Consider the following 22,371-nt stretch of genomic DNA (forward strand, 5'->3'; position numbering starts at 1 on the left):
CAGGATGGCACTACACACCTTAGCAAGGTCCTCCAGGGAGTCCCCTGCACCCGAAGTGACCTCAGGCCCCAAGGAGGGGGGGGGTTCAGAGGGATGGGTTGCAGCGCCACCGGGGGAGGGTGGAGACAGGGGGGGAGACTCAACCACCCTGACCGAGGACTTCCTTGACCGCTTGCGTGGTGGCGTAACTGTGGGGCTCAGGGACAGAGCGGCCATGAAGGAGTCCTTGGGGGAGATGTGGCCAGGAGAGCTGAGGGGAGGGGATTTGGAGGGAGTGGATTGTGTGGAATGCGGACTCCCACTCTGGCTGCGTGTCACACGTTTGCCCCCCGACCCAGTGGGTGTGCCTATCTCACCCTGTGTGTGCGTGTCAGGAGGAGTGCGGTGGACCTTCCCTGCTGGTGTGGTGCCTGTGTCTGTTGTGGTGGGTGCATGCCGACGTCTGGGTGTACGTGGGACAGGCATGGAAGTGGGAAGTGTGGATGGGGCAGGGGTAGGTGGGGGGAGGTCGCGCTGCAGGAGACCCACTGCTGCAGTCAGTGTGGAGTCTAGGGACCTCAGCAAGTTGCGTTGGTCAGCCTGCAAAGAATGAATGCCCTCCAAGAATGCCTCGATGTTGGTGAGGGTTTTCCCGTGGGAATGGAGGACATTCAGGATCGCAGCCTGACCAACCTGCATTTGCCGCTGGATGTCCATAGACTCAGCATTGGCGGCAGCAGTGGAGACAGGGGCAGGGGGTGCGGTGCCTGGCAGGAAGGAGACATGCGGTGACCGGGCACGCTGGGAAGGGACACGAGCAAGTGGGAGGCGGTTGGTGGGAACTGAGGGGGCGGTGGCAGGTGTTGTTCCACTGTCAGCTGCTGGTGCAGCCTCCGCCAACTCTGAGACATCCTCCTCGGACCTGTCAGCTTCGTAGTCTGATGTGCCAGTCGACAGGTCCTCGGCCACACTATCCTCCGCCTCTGTCCCACTCGATGTGCCAGCCCCGATGTCACGGCTGCCACTGGTGCTCGGTCCCTCCGCCTGGTCCGTGTCCATGTCTCCCTCTGTGTCCCCCGACGATGCTGTGGGCAGGGTGGAGAGACAGAAATTAATCAGACACCTGTACACATCTGTCACATGAGTCCAATCTACATAGTCAACATTGCATAGCCTGAAGAGGCAGATCCCTAACATCTGCAAAACAAGGTACCGATGTAGGGCATGAAACACAGTTGGTTGAGCCACCATGCCACTGAAATACCATGGAGAGCATGAGACAATAGCTGATGACAGGAAACGGAGTCTGACATAGCACCCAGGCCCTGGGGACAATCCTGCACTGCCTCTGCACCACACAGCGTTTGTGAAAATACCTATGACCAGGGACAATATCCATGAACTTGAGACACATGCTGCATAGGTAATGCTGCAAACATGCCCAACATAACTCGGTCACTGCACCTTGCGTGTGTGTCCAGTAACATCACACACTGTCCAGACCCAGCAATTAGGAATCAGGATTTGACACATAGGCATTGCCCGCCCCAAGCAACCCCCACACGATGCTAATTGCTGAGACACAGGTGGCACCAACATCTCATAGTCTGGGTGATAAACACAGTGGCAGGCAAAAGGCAAGATTGGACGCAAAACAGCAAAGGTGCACCTGTACAAATAATGAGGTACCAGTGCCCATCCTCAGATGAGTATAACAAGACACACAGGCACTGGCAACTGTGAGTATGAAGAGGGACAATCAGGTCAGGCTGCACAGTGGACACCTGTACATAATAGCACGTCTATATACATGGTGACAGGGGACAATGGCACAGAGCACAACCTACGCTGTAGACAGTGAGAGTGTCCACGTTGATGATGACACAAACAACACTGAGGATAAGGTGCCCCAGGGGACAGTATTGGGCACGCAACTACATGCTACTGAATGGGAATGACTGCTACACACGTCACCATCCCTGCACTATGCGTAGCGCACACTCATGCACATCATGTCACAGGCCACTACATAGGACATGCGCGCTGTAAGGCATGACACATGAGAGACCAACTCCCATGTCTGGAGCCAGCATCAGTGCCAACTGACATGGAACCCACATGCAGTGAACTTGACAGTTCACAGGCAAGGTCCCACAACCTGTTACCCACCACCACCACCCATGATGCTACAGTCATTGTTCTCGTGGACAAAGCGCCAGCCTACATTACCTTGTGAAGGAGTGACTACACACAGACCAGGGAACACATTGCAAGGAGGGGAAGGGTGGCAGGGGCGCAGCGCTACACTTGGGCAAACTGGATGGGCACAGCACCTTTAAACCCTGCCAGTGAATTAATGCCACTGTGCCCTTACAAATGCCGGTGACACACAACAAACGCACATGTACCTACCCCCTTCCGCCTGCTGCATCGCCTGTAAGCGCCTCTCCAGGTCTGGAAAGACCACCGGCAGCACACGCCTGTGGAGGTGGGTCAGACGGCGGCGGCCGCGGTTCTTGTGGCTCTCAGGTGAGTCCCCCAGCAGGAGCCGTGCAATCCTCCGCGTCCAGCACCGGATATCCTGCCAGCGTTTCCTCACCTGGGACAGGCTCCGCCTCCGACCATCCACACGCCTCACGGCACTGACGGCGGTCAGCCAGATCTGCTCCTTGGCAGTGGCGCCTACCTGTGAGGGAGTACAAGTGACACCACATCAATACACCAGCCACATGTCACAGAGAGACATATGTGAACATAATAGCTGGTTACTACATGGCATGTAATGCAGCCAACGCATTGCACCTCTGTCATAGGGACATCATCCTCTGGTGAGGGAAAAGGCAGTACGTGCCATAGTGGGTACTCAGGTGGAATGATGGCAATGTCACAATCAATGATCAAGGCTCACACTGTGCATCACACCCACACCTCCTGTCTCAGGGCACTGCTGGGAGGACTCTGCACACACCCCTCCTGTCTCAGGGCACTGCTGGGAGGACTCTGCACACACCCCTCCTGTCTCAGGGCACTGCTGGGAGACATCAGGCACCCCCCCCCTGGTACCCCCCCGACAGTACATGGCATGTGTGTCACACCGGGTCACAATGCCTGAAGACACAGTCACAACATAGGGACAGTCTGTGGCAGTGGCCTATGCACTCACCTGATACCCTGGTCGCCCATACAGCATGGGGTACTGTGGGAGGATCACATCCAGCAGAGCCATGTTCTCCTCCAGGGTGAATGGCTGTGTCCTCTCCACAGCCCTTGACATGGTTCCAGGGAATCAGTAGCAGCAGCTTGGTCGACAAATGCAAAGATGTGCAGGCAAGTAATCCCTCATGGGACCTGGCTGCCTTATATGTGGCCTTCTGCCCAGTCTCATGCACAGGAGTACAGAGTGATTGGTCACTCACATTTGCATCCTATGTTTCCACCAATCCCTTCAAACCTAGCAGTCTGTGGGTTCTCTATCGGTTTCATTCTCCTGCATGATGTCAGCCCCACAAACACATTGCAACAAAGTAGAAGAATTCCAACTGACTTCTGCTGTGCACCTTCCAGAACAAAATCGAAATTTGAACCTGGTCGCCATGACAACCAGCATGCATGTAGGCCTTAATACTTGTCCCCTATGTAATTAGGAGAATCACACACAGGTACGGTGCGTTTCCGGGCCCTAGGGCACCCCAAATGCATGGCAACGGCCCGTACATGCATGCCTACGTTCAAAATCACTATGGGTCTGCACGCGTATGCGTACACGTAGTGGTACGGACCGTACAAATGCCTGTACGCTCACTATCACTATGGTTCTGCACGCGTATGCGTACACGTAGTGGTACGGACCGTACACTCGCATCTACGCTCACTATCACTATGGTTCTGCACGCGTATGCGTACTCGTTGTGGTACGGACCGTACAAATGCCTGTACGCTCGCCATCACGATGGGTACACATACGGCAGCACTCCCACAGTGATTGGGGAACATACACAGGCCCTCTTAGCAGCAGTACGCCGGTTTGTACACATCACTGTGGTGATAGTCGACACACAGGTAGGAATAGGGCGGACATACTTGTCCATGGATGGACATACTTGTCCAGGAATGGACATCAAGGCATCGTCTGTGCATTACTACATGTGTGGGGCACAGGTGTGACAGGCTGTGATGTGGAACATGCCTCCTGAGTGGAGGAGGCACCAGATGTATGATGAGATGTGTACAGGTGTACTGTGTGAGGGTGCAATGTGTGCCAGGCATGCCCTTGACTCCTTTGACATGTGTGCATGTCGTACTGCGCACTTGGGGTGAGCGTCACTGGCATGGCACGGACACCAACACACGGAAGTGTCCCATGATGCCCGGTACAGGGGTCATGACACCTGACTTGTCACTACCCACAGTGCACAATGTGACTATGTCATTTATGTGTCCGGGATTTACATCAGGTTGATGTTGTAGCACCCTCAAAAGCTGCAGCCGTTGCAGCAACCAACATGTGTCTGTGTGTAGATTGTCATTGCACACTGTTCCGCACACCATGCCACATGTGGTATCTGATGTGAGGTGCACATGTATGCATGGGACACGGAGTAGCGTGACAAGGCCATGTCAGCAAACTCACAAGGAATGTGTGGGGAGTCATGACATGTGCACCTTCATGGCAAGGTGTGTGGGCTGGACTAGTGTAATGTCATGTGACCTGTGGCTCAAGTGTTCCGCTGCCAGTCTCTGCAATCAGCATCACACTTCTGCTGATGTGTGGGTGTATGTCACTCCTGTCTTGCGTCGGGCAGTGCACTTGCACTGGGACACAGCTATTCCCATGGCGTGGCATGGGGAGGTTCTCAATCACCGTGTGTAGCTGGGTCTTGGAAGGAGTGTCACCTTGCATCCATACGTGTCCTGGGCATGTAGCACATGCCTGACTCCCTATGTGGCATGTGTGTATTGGCAGATTTACATGTGCTCAGTAGACATGAGTTGTTCTCGTAGTGCACTCACTCTTCCTTGTCACTTCCAAATTACTGCAGAGCGCCTCCTGTTGCCCGAAGAATTCCAGACTTGGCCACCATGCAGGAGAATGACAGGATCCGGCTCTACCGCTTCACCCAACCGTTGATTCTGGAGCTGACGGCGAGACTAGCACCACACCTGCAACCGCAGCACAGGTATCCTACGGCACTGACACCCCAGCTGAAGGTAATGGCTGCCCTACATTTCCTTGCCACGGGTACCTTCCAATATACCATAGCTCATGTTGGTGGCATGTCCCAGAGCATGTTCAGCGGTGTGCTGCATGATTTCTTGGAGGCCATGTTGATTCACCTGGATGACTTCATCAAGTTCCCAACCCCTGAACAGATGACTGAGGTCAAACGTGGTTTCTATGCCCTGGGAGGGATGCCCCATGTCATTGGGTCCATAGATGGGACACATGTAGGTTTGGTACCACCACACGCACGGGAGGTGGCGTACCGCAATCGGAAGCACTACCACTCCATCAATGCCCTTGTGGTGTGTCTGTCCAACATGGTGATTTCACATGTCTGTGCACGTTTTCCAGGATCAGCACACGATGCCTACATCATGAGGCGTAGCGGGATGCCTGATATGATGATGCAGCTGCGCAACGAACGTGCATGTGTTGTTGGTGGGTACAGTCTGTCTGTCCTGTATTCTGTTTGGCCGAGCAGCACTACCGCTTCGCCTGTTCTAACGATATCCATGTGCTTTCCATTTAGGGGACGCTGGCTATCCCAACATGCCTTGGCTGCTGACACCTCTCCGCAACCCCATCACGCCGGCCCAGCTCCGCTACAACACCGCCCATGGCCGGACAAGGCGAGTGATAGAGAGGACGTTTGGCATGCTGAAGAGCCGATTCCGGTGCCTCCACAAGACCGGCGGCGCACTCCCATATGCCCCGGCGAAGGTCTGCAAGATCTTCATGGTCTGCTGCATGCTGCACAACATGGCAGTTGAAAGAGCTGTGCCCCTCATCCTGGATCAAGATGACGAGGACCATCCACCCGTGGAGGACGAAGGGCTTGGCAATGGGGCTAGTGATGTGGAGGATGTGGAGCCGCAAGAGGACATCCGGACTCGGCTCATACGCGACTTCTTTGCTTAGTGGTGAGTACCAGGGTCTGAGTGTGCACGCATTGGTCCCCGTGTGGCATGCGTTGTGATGTGTGTCTCCACCTGCATGTATGGCACGTGGGTCAGAGGTGTGTGTGGGTGTGTCACTGGAGTGATGGTGGCAGTGATGGTAGTATTTCCCCAGGCATAATTGTGACCTAGCATGTTGTCATACATACATGTGTCGAGTACATGCACATGCAAGTGGCTGTGCTTCTTGTGGCTGACTTCTTGTGTGTCTCTCTTCCCCAGGTACCTGCGCATGCCGTTTGCTGGTTGCATTGTTGTGGCACTGCTATTCCTCATGGACATGGCATCGTGGGCTGACTCAGCGTTACAGGCACGGACACGTTTGGAAGTCTCCATGGGGTAAGGGATGCATCTGGGATGTATTGGGTGTGGCAGTTGTTCACGATGTGTGCACACTGCCCCGGTCGGGGTTTGGGTCCTCTGCAGACATGTGGCATCCCCATGGGACACGACATGCAGCTGGGTACACCTGAATAGATGGGCTGCCTGGTTGTCAGTCATCAGTGATGGGATGGTGGATTGTGATGAAGGCATCAATGTGTGTGACACTGCCCTCGGACACATACAGTTAACATTGTCTTGACATGGCGTGGGACTTCCACATCAGCGGATGTATGGTGTATGGCAGGCTCTCCGTGAGCAGCTGTGGGTATTTAGCTATTATCCGACACTTGTGTGCCAGTTCCATGGCTATCACGCATTTGTGCTGCAGAAGGGGGGTGCCAGTGTTGGAGCCACATGTTACTCCACATGATGTGTTCATGTGTACTTCAAGTTGCCTCTGCAATCCCAAACACATGACTATTAAAGGTGTCCCTATGCCTCCAAGGTGCCTCTTCTCAGTCAATGCTGGTGTGTTGGCACGGTGCATCCTGCATGTCTGGCATGGTATTCCCTGATTGTGGCTATGTGTCAATGTGTCGAGTGGCAAGATGCAAGCTGTGTGTGTGTGCTGAGACTGTGTAATGGGCATGATGTCCATGACTGTGTGGGTATTGTGACATGTGCCATCCCCATGCATCCAACGTTGTCCATGACCCCATTCTCTGCATCCACCGGACTCAAGCTTGCAGGACATGGTTCTGCCACCTGTCTACACGTACCTGGGTGCCCCCCAGGACACGGGCCAGGATCCCTGACCTCTGCGCATGACTGTTGCTGTACTCAATGTGTCTGTCAGCACGGTTGTTCGGCCACCCCCTCAGCTGGTTCTGACCATCACGGGTGTGTATGGTGCTCCATGTCTGTCTTGCCTAGAAAACTGTGACCCATGTGTCCTGTGCCAGACTCAGGCCCCAGGGTGTGGATGGTTGAAGTGAACAGATGACTCAGGCATGTTTAGACTGTACAAGACACATGTTAGGTAATAATGCTACCAGCAGGCATCTACTCTTAATAGTGTGATTTATTATTGGGGGGGGGGGGCCAAGTGAGGGCCTTTCCGGGATTAGGGAATCCAAAGTTCAGTAGGGTAGTTGGTGTCCTTGCCATTGGAAATCCTCAGAGTCCATGCCACAGTCTTTGTCAACATTGGTCAGCCAGTGACCAGCAGGGCCATGTGGCAGAGAATGTCTCTTGATGCTGTGATGCTGTTGCTCCAGTGGGCCAGGTGCCAGGCCAGGTGTCCTGGGAGATGGTGATGTAGCAGCCACCCTCACGGTCCTTTCCGTGGACGACCCGGCTTCCTGCGGGGAACCTCAGCAGCAGGCCGTGACGACGTCTGGGATGCTCCGTCGGATGTTTCCTCCTCCTCCTCATGATCCCTCCCTGTGGGTGGTGATGTTCTCCGCCTTCTGGCACAGGGAGGGTCGGCCATGGTGTCGGCCATCCGACGGAGTTCAGCGTGAATCCCCTGGGACGCCGTCACTTGCTCAGCCTGTCTGTCCTCCATCCTCCGTTGGTGTAGCTGTAGACAGGCTATTAGCTCCGCATGTTGCTGGGCCTGCTGGACCTTGATCCCCTCGAGGACGGACACAACCTGGGCCATGCCCGTGGTGTCCTGCCGGTATGAGTCCAGGATGTTACGGACATGGGAAAATACCGGATCCCCAGCCAACTGGTCAGGCTCGCGCCTCCGCCGCTCTCCACTCCCACCACCCCTGCCCACTTGCGCCTGGCCTGCACTTGTGGGCACATGGGGTCTCCGGGACCCCTGAGGGGTGGCATTGGCGTTGTCGCCTGCCTCCTCCTGGGTGCCCGGGACACCGTGTCCCTCCTGGCGAGCCTGGCTGCATTGTGGTGTTGGGGCAGGGATCCTGGGTGTCTCCTGGGATGTGGCAGGAGTGGGGGTGGTGGTTGGCACGGTTGTACCTGACGCAGGTGCTGCAGGTGGTTGGACACCAGAGGGGCCAGGTCGGTCGGGGTCGTCCGCAGAGTGGTGAGAGTGGTTGCTGCCGGTGGGATCGGTCTCCTGCAGATCCGGGTCCTGTGAGTGTTCCCCCCCAGTGTTGGGGGGTGCAGCACGACGTTGACCTGTGTGTGAGAGAGACAATGTTACTTTTGATCCATGCAACATCCATGTTTCATCCGTTACAAAGTTGGCACATTTCCTCTTGGAATTAGGATCTGTCTTGCATTCCACTCACAGTGCACTTGTGCATGTGTGTGTCCCTTGGGCACCAATTTGGCCCCTTTAACTATGTGTGGCACAGTCTTAATTGCTGCGTCAAGTGTGACTGCAGTCAGCAGTGGAGTGTGCATGTGTGCCGAGCTATGCGTTTGCGCCTTCCTTGTAGCACTGTACATGTGCACATGGAGTGGATCCACACACTCATATGATGCAGGTGGCTGTCCTTGTGCTCGTGTACAGGTTGTAACATGGCCCTGCGTTTTGCCATGATGAAGAGGGGGGGTTCTGGCACTGGGCACCCTTGTCTACATGCACGCAGTCCACCTGCTGACGAGCAGACATTCCCACACACCAAAGGACTGATTTGCTCTCCCTGTGTCTCCCTCCTTCTCTGTCCCCCTCTCCCTCCCTCTCTGTCCCCCTCTCCCTCCCTCTGTGTCCCCCTCTCCCTCCCTCTGTGTCCCCCTCTCCCTCCCTCTGTGTCCCCCTCTCCCTCCCTCTGTGTGTCAGCCTCCTCCCTCTGTCCATCTTCCTGAGTCTCCCTCCCTCTGTGTCCCCCTCTCCCTCCCTCTGTGTGTCAGCCTCCTCCCTCTGTCCATCTTCCTGTGTCTCCCTCCCTCTGTGTCCCCCTCTCCCTCCCTCTGTGTCCCCCTCTCCCTCCCTCTGTGTGTCAGCCTCCTCCCTCTGTCCATCTTCCTGTGTCTCCCTCCCTCTCAGTCCCCCTCTCCCTCCCTCTGTGTCCCCCTCTCCCTCCCTCCGTGTGTCACCCTCTGTCACCTTGGCCCAGCTTCCTGGGCACACACTGTTAGCAGATCTTTGAGTGGCCCTTGGCCTGTTGATGTGAGTTTGTTTCTGATCTCCAGGCACCCATTTTGTCTGCTGTGTGTCTGTGCGCTGCTGCTGTGGTGGTGTGTGCTGCCACTCTTTCACACTGTTGGCTGTTCATTAGCTGCTGGCATGTGCAAAACAGTGCCTTCACCCCCATGTGTTGATGCAAGGCATCCGCCATTTGCTGGCAAGTCATTCCTGTGTTGGGACACAGTGTTTGTCTGGCTGTGACCTAGGCCATATGGGCAGAGGGCATTGTTGTCTGCTTTGGAGTCGCACTATGTGATTCTTGGTGCCCACACTCCCGCCATCCGGGTTACCGTGTCATGTGTTGTTGTCTTCTGTGGCCTGTGACTTGACATTGTCCAGCTGGGTGCATGGGGCATGGTGGCAGCAGTGGCATGTGCCTGCTCATGGAGTGTGGTTGAGTAATGCGATGGCTTGTGGTGTTTGCGTGCCTGTTATTAATTTTGGTTGTGGTTGCAGTTCCCCCCATGTGAGGTGCGTTGTTTGTGTACTCACCCGGGTCTCGGAGTCCTTCTAATCCTTCAACTGCCTCCACCGGCAGTATGGCCATCACCCTCTCCTCCCAGGGATGGTACTGTACGGGTCTGCGGGAGGGCCCTCCTCCGGTGGCGTTGGCCTGGTCGTGTTCCTCCTGTCTCTTGGCTCTGACCCTCCTCCGCAGATCGTACCACCTGTTCTGGCAATCCTGCTTGGTCCTCCTGGTGTCCGCAACAGCATTCACAGCATCGACGATGGTCTGCCACATGGCTGTTTTGGCTGCCTGGCTGGTGCTTCTGACCAATGTTCCAAAGATCTGTGGCTCGACTCTGAGGATTTGATCAACAAGGACCTCCAACTCTCGGTGACTGAACTTTGGATTCTTGGTAGTGGGCATGGTGAGGGGTGTGGGTGGGGATGGTGTGGGTGTGGGGGGTGTGTGGATGTTGGGGGGGGGTGTGGATGGTTGTGTGTGTGTGTGAATGTGATGAGAGGGTGTTTGTGAGGGTGGTCGTGTGAAGGTGTGCAAGTGTAAGATGTGGTGTCGCTTGTAGTCTGGTTCTGTGGTGTCTGGCAGCAGTGGGTCTGTTGCAAAGGCTCATGGTTTGTGTGTGTGGGCCCTTTTTATTGGTCCATGGGTGGGTGTGGCAGTGTTTGAATTTTGGGTGGGTGTGTTATAAGGAGTGGTGGTGTATTGGGCCTCTGTTTGTTTTTGACAGTTGCAGGTCAGTGATTGTGTTATTTTAGTGGTTGTTGGCCATGTTTAGTGGCTGTGTGCCTTTCGAATGGTGTATTGTTGAGTTGTTTTGTTTTGTCCTTGTTGTGTACGTGCGTTTTGAGCGTGTGTACGGTGTGTACTTGGGCCATTTGGTTGTACGATTTGGTCCTTGTGTGTGGCTTTGTACGACTCGTACATGCGGTTGTGATGTTGGGGCATGGGGTGCGCTCCGTACTTAGGAGGTTGTGTTGGGGGTGCGCCAGGAACGTACTGGGGTGGGGGTACGACTGGAACGTACTGGGGTGTACATAGACGGTGGTACGACACGTACAGGGGTGGGGGGGTGTACATTGACGGTGGTACGACACGTACTGGGGTGGGGGTACGACTGGAACGTACTGGGGTGTACATAGACGGTGGTACGACACGTACAGGGGTGGGGGGGTGTACATAGACGGTGGTACGACACGTACAGGGGTGGGGGGTGTACATTGACGGTGGTACGACACGTACTGGGGTGGGGGGGTGTACATTGACGGTGGTACGACACGTACAGGGGTGGGGGGGTGTACATTGACGGTGGTACGACACGTACTGGGGTGGGGGTACGACTGGAACGTACTGGGGTGTACATAGACGGTGGTACGACACGTACAGGGGTGGGGGGGTGTACATAGACGGTGGTACGACACGTACAGGGGTGGGGGGTGTACATTGACGGTGGTACGACACGTACAGGGGTGGGGGGGTGTACATTGACGGTGGTACGACACGTACTGGGGTGGGGGTACGACTGGAACGTACTGGGGTGTACATAGACGGTGGTACGACACGTACAGGGGTGGGGGGGTGTACATTGACGGTGGTACGACACGTACTGGGGTGGGGGTACGACTGGAACGTACTGGGGTGTACATAGACGGTGGTACGACACGTACAGGGGTGGGGGGGTGTACATTGACGGTGGTACGACACGTACAGGGGTGGGGGGGTGTACATTGACGGTGGTACGACACGTACTGGGGTGGGGGTACGACTGGAACGTACTGGGGTGTACATAGACGGTGGTACGACACGTACAGGGGTGGGGGGGTGTACATTGACGGTGGTACGACACGTACAGGGGTGGGGGGGTGTACATTGACGGTGGTACGACACGTACTGGGGTGGGGGTACGACTGGAACGTACTGGGGTGTACATAGACGGTGGTACGACACGTACAGGGGTGGGGGGGTGTACATAGACGGTGGTACGACACGTACAGGGGTGGGGGGTGTACATTGACGGTGGTACGACACGTACAGGGGTGGGGGGGTGTACATTGACGGTGGTACGACACGTACTGGGGTGGGGGGGTGTACATTGACGGTGGTACGACACGTACAGGGGTGGGGGGGTGTACATTGACAGTGGTACGACACGTACTGGGGTGGGGGTACGACTGGAACGTACTGGGGTGTACATAGACGGTGGTACGACACGTACAGGGGTGGGGGGTGTACATTGACGGTGGTACGACACGTACAGGGGTGGGGGGGTGTACATTGACGGTGGTACGACACGTACTGGGGTGGGGGTACGACTGGAACGTACTGGGGTGTACATAGACGGTGGTACGACACGTACAGGGGTGGGGGGGTGTACATTGACGGTGGTACGACACGTACAGGGGTGGGGGGGTGTACATTGACGGTGGTACGACACGTACTGGGGTGGGGGTACGACTGGAACGTACTGGGGTGTAGGTAGACGGGGCTGTGACACGTACTGGGGTGGGGGTGTGGCTCGAACGTACTGGGGTGTAGGTACACGGGGGGTACGACACGTACTGGGGTGGGGGTGCGACTGGAACGTACTGGGGTGTACATAGACGGTGGTACGACACGTACAGGGGTGGGGGGGTTTACATTGACGGTGGTACGACACGTACTGGGGTGGGGGTACGACTGGAACGTACTGGGGTGTACATAGACGGGTGGGGGTATACATATACGGGGGGTACGTGTCGGACGTACGGGGGCTGGGGGGAGTGTTGGGCGCGTATGCGGGCACATGTCTCCATGGTTGCTATTGGTGTTCGGTGCGGACGGTGTTTTTTCCATACGGTTGTAGGCTCGGACGCACGGGATGGATCGTGATTCCTCGGTCGGACTTGGCTTTTTAAGTTTGTAAGGTAAATCGTCCGAGGACGTGTCGGACACATTTTCCGACCCGAGGACGTGTGGGGAATGATTCCCGGTGCGGGTCGTATGGACTTTTTACCATGCGAATCGTGATTGCCAGTTCGTACGGCACTTGTACGATTCGTACGGTAAAAAGACCCGATACGAGTCGCACGGGGGAATTTTTTACCGGATCGTGATCGGCACCTAACTGTATATAATTTACTATTCCCACTCCAGTTAACATTAAGTCAGGACAGTTGCTGGACATTAACCCTATATAATTTACTATTCCCACTCCAGTTAACATAAACTCAAGAAAGGTGCTGGACAGTAACCCTATATAATTTACTATTCCCACTCCAGTTAACATAAACTCAAGAAAGGTGCTGGACAGTAACCCTATATAATTTACTATTCCCACTCCAGTTAACATTAAGTCAGGAAAGGTGCTGGACATTAACCCTATATGATTTACTATTCCCACTCCAGTTAACATAAACTCAAGAAAGGTGCTGGACAGTAACCCTATATAATTTACTATTCCCACTCCAGTTAACATAAACTCAGGGAAGATGCTGGACACTAACTGTATATAATTTACTATTCCCACTCCAGCTAACATTAAGTCAGGACAGGTGCTGGACATTAACCCTATATAATTTACTATTCCCACTCCAGTTAACATAAACTCAAGAAAGGTGCTGGACAGTAACCCTATATAATTTACTATTCCCACTCCAGTTAACATAAACTCAAGAAAGGTGCTGGACAGTAACCCTATATAATTTACTATTCCCACTCCAGTTAACATTAAGTCAGGAAAGGTGCTGGACAGTAACCCTATATAATTTAGTATTCCCACTCCAGTTAACATAAAGTCAGGAAAGATGCTGGACACTAACCCTAAATAATTTAATATTCCCACTCCAGATATCATAAACTCAGGGAAGATGCTGGACACTAACTGTATATAATTTACTATTCCCACTCCAGTTAACATTAAGTCAGGAAAGGTGCTGGACAGTAACCCTATATAATTTAATATTCCCACTCCAGAAAGATCAAACTGAGAGAAGGTGCTGGTTATAAGATCACTTAAAATATTAATGAGCTACATGTATTAACTATGAGATATAATTTATAAACTATTAAAAATTAAAAAACTATAGTTGCAATACCCACCCCTATCCCATAATCACCATAATTTAAAAAAAAATATGTACAATATCTTTTCCATCAACTATACAATTATTTAATTATATTTATATTTGTAAATTTTTGATTTCACAATATTTACAAATAATGTGAATTTTTGTATAATCTATATTTACACTATTATTTTTATAAATTACTCCCCACCCTTCTCCCCTAATATACCCACATCCCACCCATAAACACTACATAAATATTGAAATTAGATTTTCCTATTAAAATTACATAATTCAATTTCGACATAAGGGGCCTCATGTAGGTAGCCAAATACAGGTGGGTAACGGCGGATTTTAGGTAAATATGCGGTTACCGACGGATATTCAAACAAGTGAGATGTAGGAGTCCAAAAACCACTTTTAGGTAAATATGAGGGGGTAAATACCGATTCATATTCACAGAATTCCTAAATACGGATTCAGAGTTACCGAATACATAATTAACGAATAGGTAAATATGAAGTGGTAAATATGAAGTGGTAAAAATGAAAATGACATGTAGGAGCACTAGTTAATTAAGAAATCCAAGACAATGGGTAAATAAGAGTAGGTAATTAACACGGATTGAAAGCAGGTGGTAACAATCAACAGTGCAGATAAGCAATCCCAAAATGCAACAGCGTGGACAACATGCCCGCTATGTACGTCATTGCAAGGCGCCTACATGTACAGGCAGCAGGACTGAGGGTTTGGCGACGGGAGGAACGCATCTACAGACAGCGCATCACACTATTCCAGCTGACTGATGCAGAGATACATGAGAGGTCCAAGCTACACCCCGAAACCATCATGGACTTAATCAGGGACCTGCACCCACTCCTGGACCAGCCAATAAGAAGGGCGCACGCCATACCCCCACATGTGCAGGTACTCTGCAGCCCACATGTGTTGGCATCCGGCGGTTATCAGGTGGTGACAGCTGCGGTGGGTGGTGTATCCCAGAGTTGGCTGTCCCGTTCCTTCTTGAATTTCCTGGATGCCATGATGCAGAGAATGCACCACTACATCAGCTTCCACAACACACAGGCTGCACTGCAGTAAACAAAAACAGACATTTCTCACATGGCACAGTTCCCCCATTTCATTGGCTGCATTTATGGTACACACATCCCAATCTGTCCACCAGCTGACACAGAGCACATCTACAGGATCAGGAAGTCCACCCACTCCATCAATGTGCATACCGAATTGAGTGATTTTGTGAATGGTCCTGTGGGTGGCATAACCAAAAGGTGGGCGTATGCTATTTACAACGAAGTCTGCAAGTTGTCGCACAGTGAGGCGGCTTCCAGATTGAGAGCTATTGACCAAGCAAACATGGAGAAGGCCTTAGCCGTTATAGATAAAAGCTTTAGCACACTCTCTTCTATGATCCATACATGAGACAATAGGCACATGCAAGTACACGGCGCATGCTATGTACAAGCCCAGATTCTGGCGTGCGTCCTACGAGGTATCCCAGTGCCTGTGATTACACCTTCTTTCACTCTGCTAGCAAACGCTATTCATTTAATGTTGAATAATGAAGCTTGCTGCTGGATGTGAGTGGGAATCCAGTACATAACTGTCTCGCATTAAGTTGTCTGCTGCAATACTGTTCTTTTTCCACCCCCGCATGTGCGGCGGGATGTTTCCATCTGGCCTTCGATTCCAACCTTGAAAGCAGAGTTCAACAAGTTGAGCCGAATAGAGAGCCATTGTCCCACAAAGAAGTGCCTTTGACTTCCTCTAGTGAAACATTTGTCCTTCACGTTGCTCATACGCGCAATGAGATACAGGCGCCTCTGAATACTGACCTCCCCCTGCATTTGGGCTCTTTGATCCAAACTATTATCAATGCCTCGTCCACCACCGGCCTGGCTCATTTTTTTAAACATGTGGGCTCGGGTCTCGTGACCTCTTCCCAAACTATTTTTGGTGTAATACCGGCATTTGTTCATTCACTGTTCTAGATCATCTTTGGAGGTGTCCCGCTGCTCCTGGCGCTAGTGGCAGGTGTGCTGCTTTTCCTTTCCATATTCCGGAATGGCTACTCCTTCTATGCCACACGAGCACCTGTCCCGTCTGCATCTTCTTCGTGATCGGATGCTTGACTTCTATGGTACTTTGCCATTGGCGACTTTGAGTCTGGCTTATGGATTATCCTTCAGGTATTCCAACTTCACCTGCGTACAACCTGTATTACACTGCCTGGATTGTCCCTTTGAATGGCCTCTGGATTTGTGCTTGACCAACATAGTGTCTCAGGTGCCGGATTTCGATCGACTAATGAGGCCCTTAGTGTCTCACGAGTTGGCCTGTTCTGGTGTCCGGATCATGGCGTGTGGGGCGGCGCATGGTATCCTGGGTAATTGGGACATCTCAGCGGCAGCCTCCGACTTCTTGTCCATGAGCTATTTGGAGGAACATTCCGGGTGCCCTCTGATTGTGCTAGAGGCTCCGTTGGTTGGAGAACACGTATGTTCCTTTTCTTTACTTAATTGGATGGCTGAGACTTTTAGTGGCCCTGCAAACGAATTTTTGTTGGAAGCCGTGGCCACATATGCTGCCTATACATTCATGGATTAACTGGATTGTCGTCCATTGCGCCTGTACTACTGGACAGCACCCTGGCGCAACATTTATTTCTTTTATTTCTCTTTTTTCTCTTCCTGATGGTCGGCTTGAGTTTTTTACTATACTTGCATTGTGTTTTTTTGAATTTTATGCTGCAATTAATTGGACTTTAGGACTTTGGCGCTGCATTGGTTACGCCTTGTTCTGCTCTGACGAAACTGAACTCTGCGTTCTCTCTTTTCTTGCCTATTACATATTGCTTCGCTCAAGGGGGCGTGTAGTGAGTTCTCCCTGAATACGTGCATACATTGTTCAGTTGGCATAACCACGTTGAATGTTATGTAGCCATATTTTTGTCTTTGCACACGACACTGGTTTACATGTTCTGTCTTGAATAAACTGCTAACTCGAGACTTCCTTCAGACGAGTGCATTCTGTTGTTTCCATCCCAAGCTCTGCGCAGCGACCTTGGTCTGTACATGCTGTGACACACAGTCTGGAATTTTACACAATGCATGTGTTCCACTCTAGGTTGTTCGACCCACTCTTTAGCCATCACACACGCGCAGCTGCAAATACCTGAAAGTTGTTGCTTTTCATGTCACAGACATCCGGTTTATTATTCAGACTGAAGACGAGCCTTCCTGCGAGACGGCTCCTGATGCTCCTGAGATGTGATTTCACTGAGCTTATTTTTGAGGTATGGGGTCCCCTATTCAAGCCTAAGAGACCTTCTATTATAACATCATTATGATATTAGCTACTTAGTTAAGGGAAGGTGGTATTTTCCTTTGTATTTTAGGAATCGCTAAATACCACCTTGGTATTTTCCGAATAGCTAAATACCACCTCGGTATTTACCGATTGGGTAAATACCACCTGGGTATTTACCGATTGGGTAAATACCACCTGGGTATTTACCGATTAGGTGAATTCCGATTCGTGATTACCTAATGTTACCGAATAGGTAACTGTTACCGAATTGTTACCTACATATAACTTACAGATTCTAATGTACCGATTAGGTATGGCTGGGTATTTAAGAACAGGTAAAATTTATTTACCTACATTAGTCCCAAAATGTTCACATATTACAATTATTCCCAATTAAATATTTATTTATTACTCTATAATTTTGTAACAATCATTAAAATACAATCCACACCCTTACACCCTTAAAACCCAAATTCCCTACCATGAAACAAAAAAATAATGTCGAAATTATTTTGAAAATATTTGTTAAACATTGTCAAAATGAAATTAAAATTTTAACATGTCTAATTCTTTAGTAATAATATTTATAACTTATTATCCAATTTTAGAGTAATCTTTTTAATACACTCCCCACCCTTATACACTAATAACCCTACATCCCACTCCTAAAACAAAATTAATATTTCATTAGAATTTGAAAATATACAATTTCGTAATTTTATAGAAATTTTTAAATTGCGAAATCTAAAAATTTACAAATTTTTACATTATTATCTGATTTTACTATAAAATTTTTAAAACACTCCCCACCCTTATCCCCTAATAACCCCACATCCCGCTCCTAAAAAATATATATAATATAATTTTAAATTTCAAAATTATAAATATTTAATTTATAATTTTCTTTACAATTTCCTATTCATAATTATTTATTATGTAATATTTTAAATTTTTATCTGATTTTACACTAATCTTTGTAATACACTCCCCACCCTTATACACTAATAACCATACATCCCACTCATAAATAAAAAAAAATATTTCATTAGATTTTTACAAAATCTACTTTATAATTTTTATAGAAATGTTTAAATTTCGAAATCTTAAATATTACAAAATTTTACATTTTTATCTGATTTTACTATAACATTTTTAAAACACTCCTCACCCTTATCCCCTAATAACCCAACATCCCGCTCCTAAAAAATATATATAATTTTTTTTTGAATTTCTAAATTATAAATATTTAATTTGGAATTTTCTTTACAATTTACTATTCATAATTATTTTTTATGTAATATTTATAAATTATTATCTGATTTTACACTAATCTTTTTAATACACACCCCACCCTTATACACTAATAACCATACATCCCACTCATAAAAAAAAAATTATATTTCATTTTAATTTTTAAATATTTAATTTCGAATTTGTATAGAAATTGTTAAATTTCGAAATTTAAAATATTCCTAATTTTTACATTATTATCTGATTTTACTATAACATTTTTAAAACACTCCCCACCCTTATCCCCTAATAACCCAACATCCCGCTCCTAAAACATTTATATAATTTCTTTATTTTTTCTAAATTACTAATATTTAATTTAGAAATTTCATTACAATTTACTATTCATAATTATTTATTATTTAATAATTTTAAATTATTATCTGATTTTACACTAATATTTTTAAAACACTCCCCACCATTATCCCCTAATAACCATACATCCCACTCATAAAAAAAAAAAAATATTCCATTTTAATTTTAAAATATTTTATTTCGAATTTGTATAGAAATTGTTAAATTTCGAAATCTAAAATATTCCTAATTTTTACATTATTATCTGATTTTACTATAACATTTTTAAAACACTCCCCACCCTTATCCCCTAATAACCCAACATCCCGCTCCTAAAAAATTTATATAATTTCTTTATTTTTTCTAAATTACTAATATTTAATTTAGAAATTTCATTACAATTTACTATTCATAATTATTTATTATTTAATAATTTTAAATTATCTGATTTTACACTAATATTTTTAAAACACTCCCCACCCTTATCCCCTAATAACCCAACATCCCGCTCCTAAAACATATCATACAATAAATTACTTAACACTATTAATTATATTTTAAACAATAATAAAGTATTTATACAAATATGATTAAACAATTTACTTATTCAATATACATGAAATACACATTTTAAACAATATATATATTATATTTCGATATTTCTCACAAAACTATTCAATCGATATTATCTTCAGACGATATTACTACATCGATATTTCATACTTCGATATTTTACTAAACACTTAAAACACGATATTACTTACCTCGATATTCTACACTTCGATATTAATGTTATCTCGATATTTTACCTTCGATATTCTTGTTGTTCGATATTATTTTTTCGATATTATGTCCATTTACCAATCCTAACATCAATGTGCCAAAAGAAGGATTCTAGAGGGTTCCCAATCCTCAGTCCTACACTCTGGGTAGTTAGAAAAATGGGAACATAAGAAGGAGGCATGACTATGCTCCAACATGAATGCTTCTGTACCAAAACTCTGTCATGCCATGAGCCAACACATACTCTGAACACCTGAAAAACCGAATGTGATAGAAGTCTATATTATCATAAAATACCTGCAGAATATGACAATTGTATTTGTAATAGCTTGAAATGATTTGTAGTACTTATCCAAGAGCCAACAGTGTTGCCGCCTCCATAAAGCTAAATTTTCAAAACCCTTATCACCCTTGACAAACCACCATGAACATCCAGGGTATGTAGAGCTCTCAAAGGGACTGATTATAGTAGAAAAAGTACAAATTAAATAATCATGAAAGAAATGTAATGCACGTATTATAGAAATATAATCTGAACATTGACATAAAAGAACAACCGATGCACAAAGAGCAGAGTCACCAATACAGGAGACAAACCTTGTAAAACTAAAGCCTGGAAACATACATCTTCATGTTGCAAAACCTGTTCGGTCATGAAACAGAACACAGGAAATAAAAGTTATTAAAAAAATAGTATTGTAAAATATTCATTGACTGCTTTTTTAATCCAAGAATTAAAAAAATCCTAATTGTTTCAATTAAAAATATCTGAGCACAAATTAAATGATGAAACACCATATGAGAGCAAAAGTAGTTAAATAATAGCCACAACAGTGGTGCTTCTCACCAACCCTACCAAACGAAATTTAGGAGTTGAAGAAAAACTCAAACGAGTAAGACCAAAATAGCTCTAGAGAAGGGTAAAAAGATTTCAGATCCAAGGAGCAAGACTGGTCCAAAGATTCTAGGCCGAATAAGAAACAAGAAACATGGACCAACACCCCGAGTGTGACAGAGCAGGGTTTTCTACATCCTAATCCTCTGATATATTCATTATAACCCCTACCCCTGGTTGTCTGGACCTTTGTTAGTCAACATAAAGAATAAGCAGCAATCATCTAAATCAAACATTAAAGGATAAAATTAATAAAGACTTTTAGTATAGTTAAAAAAGAGAATTTGTGTGAGTCAAATGGTTTTGTTAATCAATTCTTTAAGATCAGTATTTATTCAGTAAGCATTAGTCTTTGAAAAACCAGCATTAGAAATTAAAACAATCCAGTCATCATTATTTCAATATAAGAAAAAATACAATATTTGCCAGAATTACAGTTAAAATTGAAATAATGCAGCAAGCGTATTCCATACAGGAAATTCCCTAATCTAAATTTAATTAGAATTAGACTATTGTAAGGGGTTAGTTTAGACACTCAAAAAAGAGCTCTGATGAGCGAATAAATGCATAAGCATGAAGAATTGCACCTCAATTAGAAGGAAAGATCAAGATGGAAAGTTTTCTTGCCTGTAAATCATCAGACATCTTCTGTAAGTGAAAAATTAAAGGAAGCCTCTCCTAAAGCACTAAAGAGAGATACCATAAGGAGCCCAAAGTGCAATTAATATCAAAAGCCGGAGGGTCAGGAGAAAAGTGTCTCAACCTAAGGACACACACTTAGATAAACACACAACATCCTAGATGGTTATGTGTCTAATTGGAATTTAGTAAACTTCTGCAAATAGATCAGCCCCCCATCTTCTCGCATCTGCATAATGGACTACAGATACAAGTCCTTGAAAAGATACTTTGTCCACATTTTGCGGTCCATGAATCATTCATCCTGTTGTCTCCTCTCGTCTCGATGAGAACCTCACTACCAATTGTCTAATACAAAACAAATGCCTGTCCACTAGCTAACAGAAGACTTTTGGAAAGTTACAGCATCTGCAGCAAGAGAGATAACACATTCCATGCAGAACAACAGTTCAATGTGAAAATATGCCTTTCAATGCTGATGTGACGCTTCCGTTAATATGGCATCAGAAGTAAGGGTATCATAAATCAGCACCTATTTACTTCATTTGTAGTTTTATAATATCTAGGAAGGATTATCTACTGCAAAATTTTCAAAATGTGACTTTTATTATATGCATGTCATTTAAACATAAACATTTGCACATTTTTATTTTAAAAAATGAGCTTTTATGTGCAACTTAACAATTCACTGATGCACCATCCCCCCCTCTGATGGTTGAATAATCATCACAATTTTCCACAACTGAATTTCTAGAGTTCACTCTCCTTCCCTGCTGTGTCATCATTTAAACTTTTCAGGGTTTCAGCTTTCTTCAACTTCTTATAATCTCTATTGTTTCTCTCTTCCATTTCTAATTCTTCTCTAATTTGTCTACCTCTTTCTTTATTCTTCTTTTTTGTTAAATAGCATCTAAGTCTTAGTACAACCTTACAAAGTCCTCCCCCTACAGTTGCAGTTGCAAACCAATTGCTAATGACACAAACTTCCATGCTTACGCTGCCTAACATACTAATGGTTTAAAAAATTTCAAATGCAGGTTTCAGATCAGAA

Source organism: Triturus cristatus, chromosome 1_1, assembly GCF_964204655.1.
Source record: "Triturus cristatus chromosome 1_1, aTriCri1.1, whole genome shotgun sequence".
Classification (NCBI taxonomy): domain Eukaryota; kingdom Metazoa; phylum Chordata; class Amphibia; order Caudata; family Salamandridae; genus Triturus; species Triturus cristatus.